A 19516-nucleotide genomic window follows, 5' to 3' on the forward strand; every position below is an offset into this window, starting at 1 on the left:
TTTTCTGTCAAGGTTAAATAAAATTAATGAAATCCCTCTGTCTTCCAGTTACTTGTTTAGCTCTGTAAAATGGGACTTTTTAGAATGGTTGGAGTTGAAATTTAACTTGTAAATGCTTAATAACTTTGTGATATCAGAGGTTAGTTTTCATCTAAAATGTAGCAAATAGAGTTCTTTTCTCAGGGCATTAATAGAAAGTGCCCCTTCCTCCTGATGGCAGGCGCCAGAGCCAGAATGCTGATGTCTTGGAATAGTGAATATTTCTAAGTAATTAGAAATTGCGTAGGGTGCTTGGTTCTTAAGGTTTTGGCCAGAGTTGTGATTGTTTTATTTTCCACTGCATTCATACCTAGCAAACTAAAAAGACTTTCACTTAATTCTGGGTGGTGATGTCAACTTGAAACCATTATGGCTGTACTGTGTAGACTTACCTAAAACAGAGAAGGTGAGAGAAGCAGTGAAGAGCTTTAATACTCTTGAGAGGTGAGGCCTTGCTGGCATGTACCACATTTCTAAATGTGGTTTTCCATCCTGTAAAACAGGATGTAAACACACACGCACACACAAACCCCCCAAAGCAACACTCTTGAAGGATTTTTTTTTAAATTACAAAAATGCCTGGCTACTTAAAGGCTGTTCAAAACACTTAAAAATAACCCAAACACAACAACTCACCTTTTGGATGATGAAAAGGAGGCCCAGCCTTACGGGGTCTGAAACTGCTGAGAACCTGCAGTGTCCCAAGTGCTCCTCAGCCCCTCAGGTCGTTCTGGTTTCAAGGAGTGTTTAGACTTTGTGAATTGTTTTCTTTGCTAGAGGTAGAGGATCTGGCTTACCTTCATAGGCATTTCCATTACTTTGAGAATAGTTTATCTGAGATTTGAAGTTTTTTAGTTTAGAGATTAATATATTAAATATGCTAACACTCAGAACTTTCTTGTAGGAAAAATTTTCTCCAGCACCTGACAGCACCTGAGAAAGGTAGTCTTTGAATTGTGTCCTTTGTTTTTTAGTATGAAGCTTAGAAAAATGATAAGTGCTTTCACTCGTAGTTTGATTTTGGGCATATGCAACCTTAATGGGATTTACCTGGGAACTTTGTTTCTCTTCGGTGAAGTGCTTAGATCTGATTCTGCTGAGCTTGGCTTCTCATCAGACGACTGACTTGTAAAAGATGACGGGGCTGAAGCAATTTCAATGTCTTGAAAAGGGGCCAATAGCACAATGAAGTGTTAGAAAGTTGGGGAGAACATTTTTGTCCTAGATTTTAACCTATAACCTCCCTTTTTCCTTTCCTTGATAGTTTTCTCTGAAGCCACCAAATGTGTTGGCTCAAGTGGGGGCAGAGCGACAGAGGGTGTGCCGTATCGGAGAGGTGACACAGGAGGCTGTGAAGGGCCGAAGGCAGACATGTGCACTCAGAATTTGGAGAAACGCTTATGGATTTGTATTTCAGTGGTGCCACTGCTCCTTTCTATAGCTGCTTTAACAAATGACCACAAACAGTAGTTTCAAACAATACAGCTTGATTATTTTACAGTTCTGTTGATTAGGAGCCTGACATGAATCTCCCTGGGCTAAAATCAGGGTGTCGGCAGGGCCGGTGCCTCCTGAGGGCTCCAGGGGGACTCTGTTTCCTTGCCTCTCTTATCTTGTAGGGGCTGTTCACACTCCTTGGCCTCTGACCCCTTTCTCCATCCTTAAAGCCAGCTGTGTTGCACCTCTCTGACTTTCCAATGCGACCTCTCCTTTCTGCTCTCCCTTCTGCCTCCCTTTTCCACTTTTGAGGACCCTTGTGATTACATTGGGCCCACCTGGATAATCCAGGATACACTCCCTGTCTGCTGATTAGACCTTAATTCCATCTGCAACCTTAATTCCCCTTTGCCGTGTGACCTAAAATACCCACAAGTTGCAGGGATTAGAATAGGGACTCTTTGGGAGCAGTGTTTGGCCAGCCACACTAGGTTTTCCGTGGATGTGGTTAAAACAGATGAGCTTGGATCAAGTTATCGTGCAGATGGCTCCGGTGCTTCGCCTCGGTTCACCAGAACTGTCTTGGCTTTAGAAAGACTCTACCATCAGTCCAGCCAATGTAGTCTGGCATTGATGGAGAGTTAGTTAAGTGTGGTGGGAATACATGTCCTGCACAAGGTTTTGCTATTTTTTGGTAAATTTTTATTTTGGAATAATTTTATATTTACAGAAGTACTGCACACAGAAGTAGTAGTGGGAGGAGTTCCATTCTACCTTTTCTCTTGAATGGCAACATCTCACATGACACTGCTGAGGTTGTCAGAGCTAACAGTCAACATTGGTACATAACTATTTTTGTTTTGAAGATTGATTTATTTGGGAGAGAGAAAGAGAGCGTGCGTGCGTGCACAAGGGTGGGGGCAGAGGGAAAGGGAGAAGCAGACTCCCCGCTGAGCCCAGAGCCCCATGCGGGGCTCGATCCCAGGATCCTGAGACCATGACCTGAGCCGAAGGCAGATGCCCAACCAACTGAGCTGTCCAGGCGCCCCTGTGTATTACCGTTAATTAAACCCCAGACTTCATTTGAATTTCACCCATTTTTCCTCTGAGGTCCAGGATCCCACATTACATTTAGTTATGTCTCTTTAGTCTCTTCCTGTCTAAGAGTTTCTCAGGTAGTCTTTGAATTGTGTCCTTTGTCTTTTAGTATGAAGCTTAGAAAAATGATAAGTGCTTTCACTTATGGCTTGGGAAAAGGTACCTTGTTTTTCATGACCGTGGCAGTTTTGAAAAGTACAGTCTTTGTTTTATGTCTTTGTAACCATTCACCCATTTGGCACAGTTACAAAGCACTGTATCTCTGACTTCTGGTTTATCAGACTACTTTTCCAAATGTGGACTGCTGTATAGTAGGAGAACGGTCTTGTATCTTTTTGCATCTGGACTGAATTACCTGGTTTTTTGGAGGGGACTCCCAAGACTAGATGAACCTAGCTTTTCCCACGTTACATTGATTTAGTCACTGTTGTTCATTGCTCACCCTGCCAGGTTGTGTGGTGAGATGCATAAGGAGGACTGAGACGTGGCCCTGCCCGAGGTTGGGAGGAAGAGAGGCACTTGGGGGGCTGTGACACGAGGTAGGAGTGCAGGGGAGAGAAAACGTGTCTGGCTCTGAAGTCTGGGAGATGTCCTGGAGGAAGTGTTATTTAAAAATCGGTGAGACATCAGTGTGCAGGAAGCAGGGCGAGGCCGTCATAGACTGTGGGAAGCACTAGGAGATAGGCTGTAATGTGGGAATGTCAGTAGGCCTGTTGGAACATGTGGCCCTTGAAAAAAATAGCAGATAAAGCTGGGAAAACGGATGGGCTCCAATTGTGTAACACTGGGCCTGCTGAGGGGGGAGGTGTTCCGTGACCTGTGGCAGGAGGTGGTGTGTCCGAGTGTGAAGGTGGTGGACGGGCCCAAGGCAGGTCAGAGTGGCTCCGGGAGAGGCCTTTGCTGTGCTCCTGTGCCTAGACTCGGAAAGTCATGACCCAAGGAAGGATGGTGTCTAGGAGTGGGCTGCTGCTTCTGGAGGCAGGTGAATGCTAGGTCACTCTTGGGTCTTCTCATTTGCCCTTTACCCCACCGCCCTCTGCTTCTGGACAGATGATCAGGTTTAAAAGAGTTCTCACCACAGGCAGTATTGTAGAAAGCAGGAACACCATTTTCCAGGGAAGAATGTAAAACAGCTAGTTAGAAGTGGATGATGGGGTTTAAAATTTGTTGTAGGAATAAAGCTTGAATTAAAATGAGTAGCAGAAATGCCCATGCCAGAAAAGTCACGGGGGAGTGAAGTGCAGGGAGCAGAGCCTGGGGGAAGGCTTGTCCGTGAGGGGCAGCCTCCTAGGTAAGAGGAAGAGACTCTGGCATCGGAGAGGGTTGTGTGGTCCAAGACTCTCCTAAGAGGATCTGGAGAGCCTTGAAATGGGCGGGGGGGGGGCTCTTCCAGTGGACTGTGCAAGCACCGTGTGAAGACTTAGTGGTGGTGTTTGTATAGAAATGCTGGAAGATGAGAGGACTTGATCCAGAGTGGATGGAATGGGGCAAACAAGTGATGGGCAGTCTTGTGAAGGGACAGCAGAGGTGATGGAAGAGGGACGGAGGGTGGGCTTGGGCGTGGTCTCGTGCCTGCAGCATGCCACCCTGAATGCCGTGGGCCCTGTGCACCTGTGACAAACCCCCCACGTGCTCCTGTTCTCATGGTCTGAGGGGCAGAGGCCAGGAGCCTGGACTTCTCATGTCCAAGACAGAGTCTGGTCAAGACAGTATAGGCCAAGGATAATAGTTTTGGGTTCATATAGGAGGGGCTAGACATTGGGGGCTGGAGAAATAAATAGCCTGCTGGTGCAGGCAGCATGGAAGGAAGGTATTTGCTATCTTGTTACTTGCTCAAATACTTCGTTAGGCTTTTTTTTAAATTTAAGATTTTATTTTATTTTTCATTATTTCTTAAAGGTTTTATTATTTGAGAAGAGAGCAGGAGCAGGGGGAGGGGCAAAGGGAGAGGGTGAAGCAACCTCCATCCCAGGACACTGAGATTATGACCTGAGCTGAAGTCAGACGCTTAACCGACTGAGCCTCCCAGGCACCCCGATTTTATTTTATTTTTTAAGTAATCTCTACACCCAAAATGGTGTACAGGGGTTAACAGCCCTGTACCATAGCATTAACGGGGTTATGACCCCGAGATCAGGAGTCACATGCTCCACCAACCGAGCCAGGCAGGCACCTGTATTTTGTCACTTAGGTTGGACTTGGGTTTGTTCTGTATCTTACACATATCAACGCACGTATCAATAGCTGCCTGATCAATATTTGCGTGACAGATCAGTATTTCAAGTTAGGGACTTAAAAAACAGGCTTATGGCTTGGGAAAAGGAGTAATACTTGTGAAGACATCTACTCCATGTAAGAAGCATGTACTGTGTTCAGCCTGTGCCGAGCATGTTTCCTGGCGTGAGCGTATTCCTGAGTTGCTTCAAGTCAGCAGAGCATAGCCTTCATCCTGCTGGAGCACAGCACGATTTATCATGTGCTGGCCTACAAGGGCTTTGTCCTGGTGTCTGTCTGTGGTTGGGGCAGTCGTGAGACTCTGGGCTTCTGGTTTAGGCAGCCTTCTGTTGGGTGGCTGTCTCTGTTGGCTGCACTGTTTCTGTCAGGACTCTAAATTGACGGTAGTTCAGTTGCCGACGCAGAAATAAATGGAGAGCAAAAGTCGATGTTTTGGACAGTCTGACCCTTGCAGGTGCCCAGGGAGGGGTGCTCTTAAAGGGAGCTGCCTCAGGGCCAAGGATGGCCTGCCTGTGTGTGGTATACTAACTTCTTTCTGTTTACTTGTACTTAAACTCTCCGCAGTTGTGCTAAATCCTCTTGTTACCAACCCTCCATAACATTACTGCACTTTACCTTTTGACAGCTGCTGTCTTTGATGGAAAGAAATTATTTCTGTAGTTGTTAACACTGTCTTAGAGCTAATCCAGCCACTGGTTCTTTTTCTCTTCTTTCTCTTCCCTCTTTTCTTCTGTCTGTCTTTGCATTTAGAAGCTGCAGAACAGTGCAGTCTGGATTTACAAATGACTGGTGTCCCGAGCTCCAGTGTTTGGTGACTGTGCCAGTCCCAGCAGGGATGGGGGATGGGGTGGAGGACTCATGGGAAGTCTCTCAGCAGTCATGGCCGTTGCTCACCCTAGCTGAGGCTGGCGTGTTGTTGTTTGTCTGTCCATGGATACTTTTGAGGGCTATAATTTCGGACGCATGGTGTAACTGAGTGGTTTTAAGTTTTCATTCCTGTATGGGCCTCTTTCTCAAATGTTACAGTCTAATTAAGCAATAAAAATTACTCTCTGGATTGTAAAATGTAAGAGTCAAGTTTGTTCCAGATGTTAGTGAGTTTATGTTAATGTTTTATTGTTAGCATCATGTTATCACTTGTGTTCTCCCTTCTTGTCTCGTGGAGCTTTCTTTAATAAAGAAGTTCATGCATAGCAAAGGAAACCATCAGCAAAACGAAAGGACAGCTTATGGAAAGGGAGAAAATATTTGCAAACCATATATTTGATGAGGGGTTAATATCCAAAAAAATATAAAAAACTCATACAACTGAATAGTGAAAGAAAAGGAAACAAAACAACCCCAAATAATGCAATTTAAAAATGGACAAAGAACCTGAATAGACATTTCTCCAAAGAAGATCTATAAAAGGCCACAGATACATGAAAAGAGCTCAGCGTCACTAGACAACAGGGAAATGGAAATCAAAACAGTGAGATACCACCTCACACCTGTTAAAATGGCCTTCATGAGAAACATAAGAGATAACACATATTGGTGTGGATGGGGGAAAAGGGAACCCTTGTGCACTGCTGGTGGGAATGTAAATTGGTGCAGCCATTATGGAAAACACTGTGAAGGATCCTCAAAAAATAAAAATAGAATTACCATACGATGTAGCCATTCCACTTCTAGGAACAGATCCAAAGGAAATGAAAATGCTAACTCGAGAAGATATCGGCACCCCACACGCATTGCAGCATTATTTACAGTAGCCAAGATGGGCAAACAATGTACGTGTCCCATCGGCAGGTGAATGGATAAAGAAGTTGTGGTGTCTGTTGTGTATATACAGTGAAATATTATTCAGCCATAAAACAAATGAAATCTTCCATTTGTGGCAACATGGATGGATCTTGAAGACATTGTGCTCAGTGAAGTAAGTCAGGCAGAGAAAGATAAATACTATATGATTTCACTTAAATGTGCAATCTAAAAAAACAAAAACCAAACTCATAGAAAAAGAGATCAGGCTTGTGGTTACCAGAGGCAAAAAGTGGGGGAGGGGAAACTGGAAGAAGGTGGTCAGAAGGCACAGACTTCCAGTTAGAAGATAAAAAAATAGGAGGGATGTGATGTACGACAGGACCCAGGACCCTGGAATCATGACCTGAGCTGAAGGCAGACGCTTCACCTACTGAGCCCCCCCGGTGACCCCTTTTCTTTTTGTTGTATCTGTGGTAGAGATGGGTGTTAGCTGAACCTCTTGTGTAATTTACAGATGTCTGTAAATCAAGCTGCCATGCTGTGTGCCTGAAACTGACACAGAAATGCATGTCAATTATTTTTCAATAAAACGGGAAACAAAGATCACTGCAAGACCTCACCGGTGCTCGCCGAGTACCAGGAGTGCCACTGAAAACCTTGAACAGGGTGAGGCCAGTGGGTATTTCTGACACCCTTGGTTGGAGTACTCTAAAGTCCACATGGCTCACTACCTCTGACCACTTCTGCTCTCTGCCCTGTCATTGTTGCTGGGGTGTTAGTACATGTATACGTGACTTTGCTTTAAAAGATTTAAAAGGTAAACAGTTACATATAGTCTATAAAATGAATTTATACAAAAGTGAGTATCAAGTGCTGATTAGGCCAGGGAAGTAGTTTTTTTCAGACTGCTTAAAATAGCCTTCAGTTTTATGAAAAGTCATTTCTGAGTAGTGAGATATCTTTTATTTTTGTTTTATTTTATTTTTGAAGATTTATTTGAGAGAGGGAGAGCGTGAGGGAGAGCTCACTAGCAAGGGGGAGGGGCAGAGGGAGAAGCAGACTCCCTGCTGAGCAGGGAGCCCGACGCGGGGCTCGATCCCAGCACCCCAGGATCATGACCGGAGCCGAAGGCAGATGTTTCACCAGCTGAGCCCCCCAATCGCCCCGTGAGATATTTTTTTCTATCAAGTCATCTGCTTTATTCAAGAGGCAGACCTGCCTGGTAATACGTGTTCTTCTAGTGACACTGTTCTGTCCTGAGGTCGGTTACCTGACACTCAGAAGTCATAAGGACTGTGGGAGCCGGGCGATACATTGTCTCTACAGTTGTCAGAGGTGGGATGTGTACTTAGTTTGGGTCATTTCACGGGAGGGCCCATTATGTCTGTGTAGGACGGCTCAGTTGATGCACGTTTAGTTTTCATACTACTTCATTGCAGAAAACTTGGGAATGATCAAGGGTTCCTTTTGTTGAGATGTGGCTCTTTGATGTGAGAGTTAGGAGAATAAGGGTTTTCATTAAGCATGGAGACTTGTTTATGAGAAGTCCTGATGTGAAATGTCCTAGGAAGAAGCTGCCGGTTGTTGTTGATGGTGCCAGGTATATGCTGAGAACCGTTCTCCACCAGCCATCAGGTGCGAGGAGAGTGTGTAGGCCCAAGGGAGGAGCCTCCAGCAAGGGTGCAAGGATACGAAGACACTGCTTGTGTGAGAAAGACCTCCAGGTTGCTTCTTGGGGGTACAGTCCATGAGGCCTGAGAGCTGGCCTCTTTGGGATAGTGTGTGCTGACTTGGTGGGCCTGGGGAGAATGTTCTCAGGTGGGGTGGAGATGTCAGATTGGTTAATGGTGTAGGGGGTCTTTCTTCTCTACTAAGATGTTTGGAATAGGTTGTCTTATATAGATTTGAGAGATTTCAAAAGAAAAATACACCACAACAATTTGGCTTTACTTAATGCTCTGTTTTTTGTCTGTCCCTGTTGGGGTGATGGTTCATAGGTGCACTCCTGTTTGTTGGACCCTGGCTGTAGATGCACAGCTTGAGTCATGGGGGTGTTTCTTGGCTGGTGCCTGTCAGCCCTGAGGGCCTGCGTGTGTGCTGTTCCCCACAGTCCCAAGTCCAGACTGGCCGAGCAGGTCATTGAGCTGCACCCACTGGTCCTTGTATCCTGGCAAAGACTAGTTAGGAACTATTACTGAGAACGTAAAACTTGGAGCTCCTGGGTGGCTCAGTCAGTTGAGCATCCGACTCCTGGTTTTGGCTCAGGTCATGATGTAATGGGTTGTGGGATCATGCCCTGTGTCAGGCTCTGTGCTGGGGGGGAGAAGATTCTCTCCTTCTGCCCCTCCCCCCTCTTTCAAGTAAACAAATAAAGCTTTAAAAAATAAAGTAAAACTCGAAACCAACTTACTAAGCATTCCCCATGTTAAATCATTAAAAAAGTTTTTTTGTTTTTCTTTTGAAGCCATGATAAATTGGATATAGAAGAAGACATACCGAAAAACAAATGTGAGGTCTAATTTTTAACATTTAAAATGTATTCATCGTGGGGCGCCTGGGTGGCACAGCGGTTAAGTGTCTGCCTTCGGCTCAGGGCGTGATCCCGGCGTTATGGGATCGAGTCCCACATCAGGCTCCTCTGCTATGAGCCTGCTTCTTCCTCTCCCACTCCCCCTGCTTGTGTTCCCTCTCTCGCTGGCTGTCTCTATCTCTGTCAAATAAATAAATAAAAATCTTAAAAAAAAATGTATCCATCGTATTTAATAATTCTAAAACTATTTTACTGTGTGCTCTTTTCCATGAAGCACAGTTAATCATATCCAACGGTGTGCAGTCACCAGTGCTCTGAGAACTTGAAGAAAGAAAGAAAACATGCACAGTACAGGTTACGGTGTGTTGAGGATAAAAGGTAACGGCCCTGATGTAAGTGTTCTGGGTGCTTATTATCAAGATTTTGATATTTCTTCCTCATATCCAAGCACTTGATACCAGCTGAGTCAGTTTAATGAAAGAAGTATCTTCATATGTGGTAGAAATAAGCTAGTTAAGAGAAGGGTGATCCTTGTGTGTGTGTGTATGTATATATATGTACATATACATACACACTTTTTTTTTTTAAAGATTTTATTTATTTATTCGACAGATAGAGACAGCCAGCGAGAGAGGGAACACAAGCAGGGGGAGTGGGAGAGGAAGAAGCAGGCCCATAGCGGAGGAGCCCGATGTGGGACTCGATCCCATAACGCCGGGATCACGCCCTGAGCCGAAGGCAGACACTTAACCGCTGTGCAACCCAGGCGCCCCTACACTTTTTTTTTTTTTAAAGATTATTTGAGAGCAAGTACAAGCAGGGTGAGGGGCAGAGAGAGGGAGGGAGAAGCAGACTTTCAGCTGAGCCGGGAGTCCAATGCGGGACTCGATCCCAGAACCCCAGGATCATGACCTGAGCCGAAGGCAGATGCTTAGCCTACTGAGCCATCCAGGTGCCCCAAGGATGGTCCTCATTTTAAATTCTGTAATACTTAGCCAGATTTTCAGGGAATATTTTGAAAAGTTCCTACCTCATGGTGTTGATTTTTGCCTTCTGTAAGTCTCCCATCCTGTCCCAAAGTAGAGCACTCCTGTGAAGCTTTTCCTGAGCTGAAATGGTGTAAGTCAAGGAAGTATTTACCATTAATATTGTATGGAAAAAAATTTTGAGCATTCCCAGACTCAAAAACCTCTGTAGGCTTTTCTGATATCTCAGGACGCCTCTTGCTAATAGATACAGAAAATAAATGGACATAAAGCACAGGTGTGTGAAGATGCAGTTGGAAGCTCTGGAGGTATGTTGAGATTCAGAGGGTACTTCCTCGGGAAGGAGCTGACTGGGGCCCCTCTCGCATCTAGGGCTGCTGCTTTTATCATGGCTTGCTGCAAAACCAGCGGTGAATTCTGTTTTTGCTTTTTGGCCTCTTTTGTAAAAGTGAAAATCCTCTTTGGATTTCTTTTGGTTAGTGAACTCTGGTCCTGGGGTAGGTCTTTAGTAACAGCTGCGTGGCCGAGGACAGCGCACCTGTTCGTTTTTGGTTGGAGCTGTCCAGGTACTGCTTGGGGTGGACTTGGGTGTTGTGACCTTGATCTATGTATTCATAAACTTTTCCCATCGTTTTTGTGTTATTATTTTTTTTTTACTGTGATAAAATACAAATAACATAAAATTTACCCTTTTAACTACTTTTCAGTGTCTAATCCACTGGCATTAAGTACATACACATTGTTGTGTAACCGTCACCCCTGTCTTTGTCCAGAATTGTTTTATCACTCCAGACGGAAACTCCGGCCCCATGAAATAGGAACTCCCCGTTCCTCTCCCCCCAGTTCTTGGTAACTACCGTCGTAATCTGTGAGTTTGACGACTCTAAGTGCTAGGTACTCTCGGTGCTTGTCAGTGGAATCTTCAGTGTTTGTCCACTTGTGTCTGGCCTGTTTCACTCAACATCACGTTGTCAGGGTTCATCCACGTTGTAGCAGAACTTTCTTCCTTTTTAAGGCTGAAGCGTATTCCGTTGTATGTATGTACCAGTTTTGTGTGTCTGTTGATGAAAGCTTGTGTTGTTTCCATGTCTTAACCATTGTGAATGATGCTGCCATGGACTTGGGTGTACAACTCTGTTCAGGTTCCTGGTTCCAGTGCTTTGGGGATATACCCAGAAGTGGAATTGCTGGATCATATGGTAATTCTATGTTTAACTTTTTGAGGAACTGCCAAAGTGTTTTCCACAGCAGCTGCACCAGTAACACATTTTTAAAGGAGCATTTGTTTTTGACTTTTCATTATAAAATACAGAAAAGTAGAATGGTAAAATGAACATTCTCTATCATTTAGATTTAACAATTAGCATTTTGCTATATTTGCTTTATTATTATTTTGTTAAAATATATTTAAAAAATTTTTAAAATTTATTTATTAGAGAGAGAGAGAGGGAGAGACACCACAGTGGGGGGAGGAGCAGAGGGAGAAGCAGGCTCCCCTCTGAGCGGAGAGCCTGATGCGGGGCTCGATCCCAGGACCCCGGGATCGTGACCTGAGCTGAAGGCAGATGCTTTCATCTGAGCTTTCATCATGCTTTCATACTGAGCCACCCAGACACCCCATTATTTTGTTGAAGTATTTTAAAGATTTATTTATTTTAGGGGGGGGGTTAGTGTGAGTGAGTGGGGAAAGAGGAAGAGGGAGTCTTCCAAGCCAACTCCCCACTGAGCGCAGAGCCTGACATGAGGCTCAGTCCCAGGACCCATGAAACTGTGATCTGAACTGGAACCAAGAGTGTGACACTAAACCGACTGAGCCACCCAAGGTCCCCTTTGAAGTATTTTAAAGCAAACTACAGACCCGCAGAAAGTTCATTTAGGCTGGTTTCTTATACAGTCACATTACCTTTGTCACGCTTAACAGAATAAACAATTTTCTGTCATCTAATACCTAGTTTGTGGAGTACTTTTATTAATTGATTTTGTAAGCCCCTAATAGTTCAGTAAACTTGAGCAACAAATCAGTGTTTTCTCCCCTGACCCCAACCTTTGAGTATGGAACATTTCAGAAATATGGAGGAGCAGTGAGAGTACAGTGATCACCTGTGAACTGCCGTCTGGAATCAGGCTTCCTTAACATTTGTCACGTTTACTCTACCTACCCATCTGTCGTGTTGTCTGACAATTGAAGGTAAGATGTCGACCTCATGACACGTCCCCCTCATCAGACTCTCTGTATGGTAACCGCCTTCTGCAGCCCCACGTCACACCTAAGAAGTCATTTGATAGAGCACAGTCCACTAGGTACCTAACCCTCGTCCTCGCTAACCTGCACGTGTGTTCTTGCCGTTCATGTGCTGGCCTTTAGTGTTTTTAATGTCACGTAACCCTCCTTGCTTTGTTTTTCTTCATGAGTCCAGACAAATCATCTGTAGATGGAAGGGCATTCTTGAGTTGTCTGGCTTTTTCTTGCTTGTCCTATGTTTCTGGTAAACTGGAAGTTTGGGTGAAAGGCTTGATTAAAGTTAGATTAAACATTTTTACCTACATAGGTAAAATTTTTGGTTCAGAGTATTAATATAGTGACAAAGGACCACCCTACAGATTACTTCTTGGTTTCAGAGGGTCATGTGTTTCTTTTAAATGGGAAGACGTGGTGGTCCCTCCCACCTTGTTAACTAGGTGACCCAACTCATCGTCACTAGTACTGACTGTAGCATCATCTCTGAGATATTCTTACCAGATGTTTAACCTGAGTCTGTATTAATGACCATATGCAATGAGGAAACCTTGCTTGGATCCTGGTTTGGAGGGAAGGAACAAAATGGCTTTTAAAAAATGTTTTGGGTTACATGTCAATTACACCTCAATTAAAAAATGGGGATACTTGTACATTTAAATATGAACTAGATAGGAGATATTAGCGATTGCTAATTTGCTTACGTGTGAGTTTCTGTGGTTTTGTTGGAGATAACTTTGCTGCGCTGATACTTAGATGGAGAGGAGAGGCTGTGTGGGGACTAGCATATGTGCGCTGTGCTAGTTTCTCAGCTTTTCTGTGTTTCACTTGTTCATACAAACACTATGGGAGAAATACTCTGCAGGGGATGCTTACATGCTTCGTGTCGCATCCGTTTGCTCAGGTCTGTTAGCGTGCTAAACTCCGTCCTAATGATAGATGAGACCAAGCAAGACTAAAGAACTTTTTTCTCACTTTGTTTCCTAAGCTACATATTTTCATTAATAGATGATCATGGAGTAGACATCCACCCCTTTTTCCTACTTTACCCTTAAATAGCTCCAAGCCTAATGAGCTCCATGCACTACAGATTGCCAGCCAGATCTTTTTTGCTCGCCTGTGCACGTAAGGTAAGATGGGTTTGCAAAGAGTTGTGAAGTCCGGACCGTGTCTGGTCCGTACCCCGGATCTTCTGATGTCCCTGGGAGTGCCATATTCCTAGGGAAGTATGGGGAGGACGTGGTGTCGGGGGAAGGGGAGGGTGTGCTCCCACGTCTGCTTTCCAGTGAGTGCAGCACACACTAGGGCTGTGGACACTTACAGATGGCTATTTTAGGTGCCTTAGGTCTGGCCGCCTTTTATTATAGAATTGAATAGTAATGATCTTAAGTTGATAGAGGTTGGCTAGAATTTTCGGGTCAAATAGGAGAAAACAGAAGTCTCTGTACTTTTACAGCTGTTAAGAGTACATGGTGAGGTATGGATTGATGCTGTTGTGAGAACTAAAATTGTACATTTTTTTTTTTTTAAAGATTTTATTTATTTATTTAACAGAGATAGCCAGCGAGAGAGGGAACACAAGCAGGGGGAGTGGGAGAGGAAGAAGCAGGCTCATAGTGGAGGAGCCTGATGTGGGGCTTGATCCCATAACGCCGGGATCACGCCCTGAGCCGAAGGCAGGTGCTTAACCGCTGTGCTACCCAGGCGCCCCAAAATTGTACATTTTCTTATCTTCACACAATTTAATTTTGCTTTGCTTTTATTTTTATGTTTGCTTTTTCCATTGAAATTAGTGATTTTTGTGTGTGTGTGTGTGTGTTGGCTGGCATGGGGAAGTTCCGGCTCCAGGTCGCCAGCCTTCCAGCGCTACCCTAGAGGCAGCTGCTTCTGCACACCCGGATGTCCTTGCATGGGTAGTGCTTGCAGGTGCATGCCTGTGAGTGTGTATGAGGTGGTTTGCGCAGGTGGTGCAGGTGTGCTCTTGTGGAATTACCCTTGGAGCCTGTTTAGTGTGAGTACACATGGCGCTGCTTCATGTTGGCCCTCATGGTGATGGGAATGTGCCTCAGCTTGCTTCTCTTGCCTGGTACTGATGGCGTGTCCTTGTTTCCAGTGTCTCACTGTGACAGGATAATGTCCTTGTGCGTGTGTGCAACTATTGTCCAGTGGTCACGTTCCTAGAATTGCGAGGTCAGGCGTTACGGGTCTTTAAAGTGTTGATTTTGCCAGACGGCTCAGTTGAGGTTGTGCTGGCTCCTGCTCAGCAGTGGTGCACGAGCGCTCTCAGCTGGTTAACCACTCTGTTCTGCACGTTTCACAGTGACCTTGGCTCAGAAGCCATACAGTTCTACCTTTGAGAGAATTGTCAAACTGGTCTTCTTCCTTTCTGAATAAGTCGAAAGGTTTCATACGTTGAGGGAATGGTATTTGGCGGCTATTGTATTTTATGGACATTTCTCTATTTCTGTCTAGGAAAGGCTGAAAAAATTAATGGTTAAACAGTTAATGTTTTAAAATTTATCATGATTGTAGTGTCCTCATGCACAGCAGCGTTTGCATGTCTACATGATGGTGGAAGCCCTTTCGGACAACAAGGAACATGTGACGATGTGAGCGCTGTGAGGTCAGTCATCTGCAAAGCCAGTGGATAGTTGGATAGTTCTCAGCTGAAGGTCATTTGTGGGTTTGGACGAAGGGGAAGGTATCTCTTGGACTGTCGTCTCTGAAGGCAGAGGAGTTTCCCGAAGCACAAGTAGATTTGGGGAAGGACTCCCAAGTCAAGGAAGAAGGTGGTGGTGGGCGTTATGTTTGGGGAAGAGAGGGGCTGATGGTGACTCCGGTCCCCTCTCCTGCCTGTGCGTGGAGTGGCAGTGGTCATAGTGGCATTGGCAGGAACAAGGTGCTGGAGCCTCTTTCTGGAAGAACCAGTTACCCCTGGTTGGGCGTGAGAACAGGGAGAAGAGTCTTTCTGGGCAGCCCAGTCCCTGCAGCTGGAGGTCTCAGCGTCTGCGGCTGCTGTTTGGAGAGCCACGCCCTGCTGAGTCAGGATCTGCCTGCTTGCCTGGTCTGGTCAGAGGCAGGTGTGGGCTGTCAAGGTCCAGACACCTCTCCTGATTTGGCCAGGTTTGGTCTGTATTTCTTCCTCATGTTGACATGTAAATAGTCATTTTATCATCACAAAGCAAATCACTTTACTGTTCTATAAACAAGCTAAGAACTGAGAATAACAGGAGATATTAACAGTTTTCCAGTTTAGAGTTCTCATTCTACCTCCTGCTTGTGACTGGGTTGTTAAGGGTTGTGACAAGCAAGATTAGCCCTAGGGATGTTGAAGGACAAGGTCTTTTGACTTTTTTAAGATTTTATTTTTTTAAAAAGAACTTTTATTTATTTATTAGAGAGTGTGAGTGAACAGGGGTGGGGGGCAGAGGCAGAGAATCTCTAGCAGACTCTGCAGAGTGTGGGGCCCAGTGTGGGGCTCAGTCTCAGGACCCCAACATCATGACCAGAGCTGAAACCAAGAGTTGGATGCTTAACCGACTGAGCCACCCAGGCGCCCCTAAGATTTTATTTTTTTAAAGTCATCATTACACCCAGTGTGGGGCTCGTACTCGGGACTCCAAGATTAAGAGTCCCATGCTCCACTGACTGAGCCAGCCAAGTGCCCCAAGGTCTTTTGAATTTGATTTTGTTTTTTGACAGGTTGACAGGAGCTGAGTTGGGTTTGTCATTTCACGTTTTGCTGTGACAGGGCATTGGCTAAAATTGTTTTGTTCTCAGAATTTGTGTATTTCTATCTTTTCCTCATTTTGCTCAGCTGTCTTTATGTGACTTTCCTCTTTTCGGACTTCAGAGGGCATTTCTTTTCTTTTCTTTTCTTTTTTTAAGATTTTATTTATTTGAGACAGAGACAGCCAGCGAGAGAGGGAACACAAGCAGGGGGAGTGGGAGAGGAAGAAGCAGGCTCCTAGCGGAGGAGCCTGACGTGGGGCTCAATCCCATAATGCCAGGATCATGCCCTGAGCCGAAGGCAGACGCTTAACCGCTGTGCCACCCAGGCGCCCCTCAGAGGGCATTTCTTGTTTGATGTAGATTTTAGAGCAAATATCAGAACTTTGATTTGGTTGTACTTTTGATTTTGGTTGTAATTGCTTTTTTTTTGTTTTTGTTTTTTTTAAAGATTTTATTTATTTATTTGACAGAGAGAGAGACAGTCAGTGAGAGAAGGAACACAAGCAGGGGGAGTGGGAGAGGAAGAAGCAGGCCCCCAGCAGAAGAGCGTGATCTGGGATTCGATCCCAGGACTCTGGGATCACGCCCTGGGCCAAAGGCAGATGCTTAACGACTAAGCCACCCAGGCGTCCCTGTAATTGCTTTTGTGATAGCTTTTGCCCTGTTCCCTGATCCATCTATCTATTTTTTTAAAATATTTTATTTATTTATTAGAGGGAGGCAGCGAGAGAGGGAACACAAGCAGGGGGAGTGAGAGAGGGAGAAGCAGGCTTCTGGCTGAGCAGGGAGCCCGATGCGGGGCTCGATCCCAGATACTGGGATCATGACCTGAGCCGAAGGCAGACGCTTAACGACTGAGCCACCCAGGCGCCCCCAGTTCCCTGATTTAAAAGTGGAGGATCTGATGCACTTTATTGATAGTAATTTTAGTACTCATAAAATAGCTTTCAGGCTTATAGTGTGAACAATGTAAAATCATTTTAGAACAGAAGGAAAAATGGTTGTTTGTGTGGACGGTGACTAAATAATTCGCCTTATTGTCAGTGTCTGTCTAGTTCTTTATCAGAATGCTTTTCCTGACTGTAACATTTCATTGTGATGGAGAATGATGTTTATGTAAAGCTGGTTGCTTTATAGTGGCTCTTTGGTTGCTATAGAAACGGGCCAGCGTGGTGGTGAGTGCTAATCAGGTGCTGGGTTACCTTTCTGTTGGCTGGCTGCAGCCCTCTGTGGCTTCGCAGCTCCCCCAGCTGCCGCCGGGCATGGGGGGCACGTTGTCTTCTTAGCGCATCCTGTTTGGTGGCAGGAGTATCAGGATCTGGATGATTAGAATGGTGTGATTTTCTTTCCTTGAGATTAAGTGCTGGGGGGGTTTTGTTCTTTGGCTGAGTGGTCGTGGGTTTTCTTCCTACTTGTGCATCTTGTCTGTACAGCCCCACCAGCTCTCGAAGACCCCTTGAGCCTCTCTGCTTGTCCTGGGGACCCTCTTCTAAGGAGCCGTCAGGAGGGCTTGTTGAAAATCACTGCTTAAATAAGACATACTAAAATTTGTCCTGAATTGTGGGAGTCCCCACTGCGAACCCCTTAATTGGGATCCTCATCTCCCTGCACTAGCAGGGCAGGAACACAGGGCGGGGATGCCCCGCACACTGCTGAGGGAGGAGGGAGGCGTTGGCTGCCAGACAAAACCCAGTCCCTTCCTGCTGGACCGTCAGCATCTTTGAATTTGGAGATTTAAGTTAGATTTTAAATGAGGGTTTTTGTGAGCCACACGTCAGTGGATTTTAGTCTGTTACATGTTGTTCTTGGGTTAGAGTCAGTGGCAGACTTTACCCTAGAGCAGCTTCTGTTCAGTTACTGAGAAAACCTTGCCGTGTAGCAGTTGTCAGAAGCTTCAAGGTCCGTTAGCTTGGTTGGCATAATCTGAGTTCTAGGTTGAAAAGAACACTTAGAATTCTGATGTTCTTCTCTTGAACTTCGTGTCTGAGAGGCCTGTACCCGTTGAACTGTCTGTGCTTGGAAGGAGGTGGCGTGGAACCATGCACACGGGCTGTGTATGTACTGCCGCATGAAACATGACCGCAAGGGGGGCAGCTTCCAGCAACACACATTTATTACCTCGCAGTCTCTGCGGGTGGGGAATCTGGGCATGCCTTAGCTGGATCCTCTGCTGGTGGTGTCACTTTTTTACAATCCTGGTGTCAGGTGGGACTGTGGTCTCCGTGGGGGCTAGAGTGGGGAGTGGTCCGTCTCTGTGCTCTCTCAGGTTGCTAAAAGGATTTATTTCCTTGTAAAGTCCGTGTTTCTGTGCTATCACCTGAAGACTGCTCTCGGCCCCTGGAGGCCCCTGTAACCCTCTCTCAAGCCCAAGGTGAGAGTCTTGTGCTCCAGTCTGCGAAGACTGGGTCTCACGTTAACGGGATGTCATCACGGGAGTGCCGACACGCTAGCTCTGCTACACATGCAACCTAATCAAGGAGGAGACATTCCATCCCCTTTGTCATATCCTGTTAGTTTGGTTAGAAGCAAGTCACAGGTCCCACCTACTCTCTGCTCCAGTGAAGGAGGTTACGGGAAGGCATGGGTCTTCAGAGGTGGGGTCACTGGGGTCACCATAGGGTCTCTCTGCCATGGGGGGGTGTCATTGGAATGGGGTGCTTCTTAGAACTCTCCATCCCTAGATGATGGCGTGCCAGTCTTGTGGCGGCATCCCTTTCACCACCCTCTCCCCCCACTGCCCATTCCATTTACCGTGCTGTTGGGCCCACTTTGTGTGGGTGAGAGCAGGAGTGAGACCGAGGACCACAGCTTGGGTGGAGGAGCGCTTGGGTTGGATTGAATGCTTGCCCTGCTGCCTGATGATGTTTCCCTGGTGTCTCCTGTTCTCAGCTGTCCTGCCTGTCTCTCAGGTTTGTGGTAAAGGTAAGACAGTGGGTGTGGTCAGTGAGCCCGCTGGGCAGGGCTTGTGGAATGCTGGTCTCTGAGCCAAACGAACTGAACTACTGCTTCTCCATTCTTCAGGCGGTGGTTGGTTCTGTTGAGGAGTACGTACGGGTTGTCAGTTTGCTGTAGCCTGTCCGGTGACCTGATCCTCCAGCCTGGGCTCCGTGGAGTGGATGGGACCTTTGGTGGGGAGCATTGTCTGAGGCCTCTTGGACAGCATTGGCCACTCGTCACTCTAACTCTTAAACGTCTTCCAGTTTATGTCTGTCCCCATTGTCACTCCCTTACTGCTGGTCCTACTTCTTTACCTTTTATAACTGCAGCAGCCCTAACTGGTCCCTGACACTTCCCCACAATTATCAAAGTGATTTTTAAGAACGAAGATCTGCTTCTGTGCCTCTCTTCCTTGGAGAAGAGAACCGCCATCTTCCAGGTTTAAATGGTGTGGTTTCCGCCTGGAACTCCCTTCTACCTGCTTTTCCCTGGCGATGAACACTCACCCTTCAGGCCTCGGCTTCAGTGTCAGCCTTTTCC

The 19516-nt window shown here is 45.8% G+C and overlaps 1 protein-coding gene across 12 annotated transcripts in view; it reads left to right on the forward strand.

Annotated features, from left to right (window-relative positions):
- ANKRD11 (ankyrin repeat domain 11) overlaps window positions 1-19516 on the forward strand; it is a 186034-nt gene that overhangs the window by 5591 nt on the left and 160927 nt on the right. The gene's annotated exons all lie outside the window — the stretch shown is intronic.

The sequence above is a fragment of the Ursus americanus genome, chromosome 21 (assembly GCF_024610735.1).
Source record: "Ursus americanus isolate L20-20 chromosome 21, mUrsAme1.1.p, whole genome shotgun sequence".
Taxonomy (NCBI): domain Eukaryota; kingdom Metazoa; phylum Chordata; class Mammalia; order Carnivora; family Ursidae; genus Ursus; species Ursus americanus.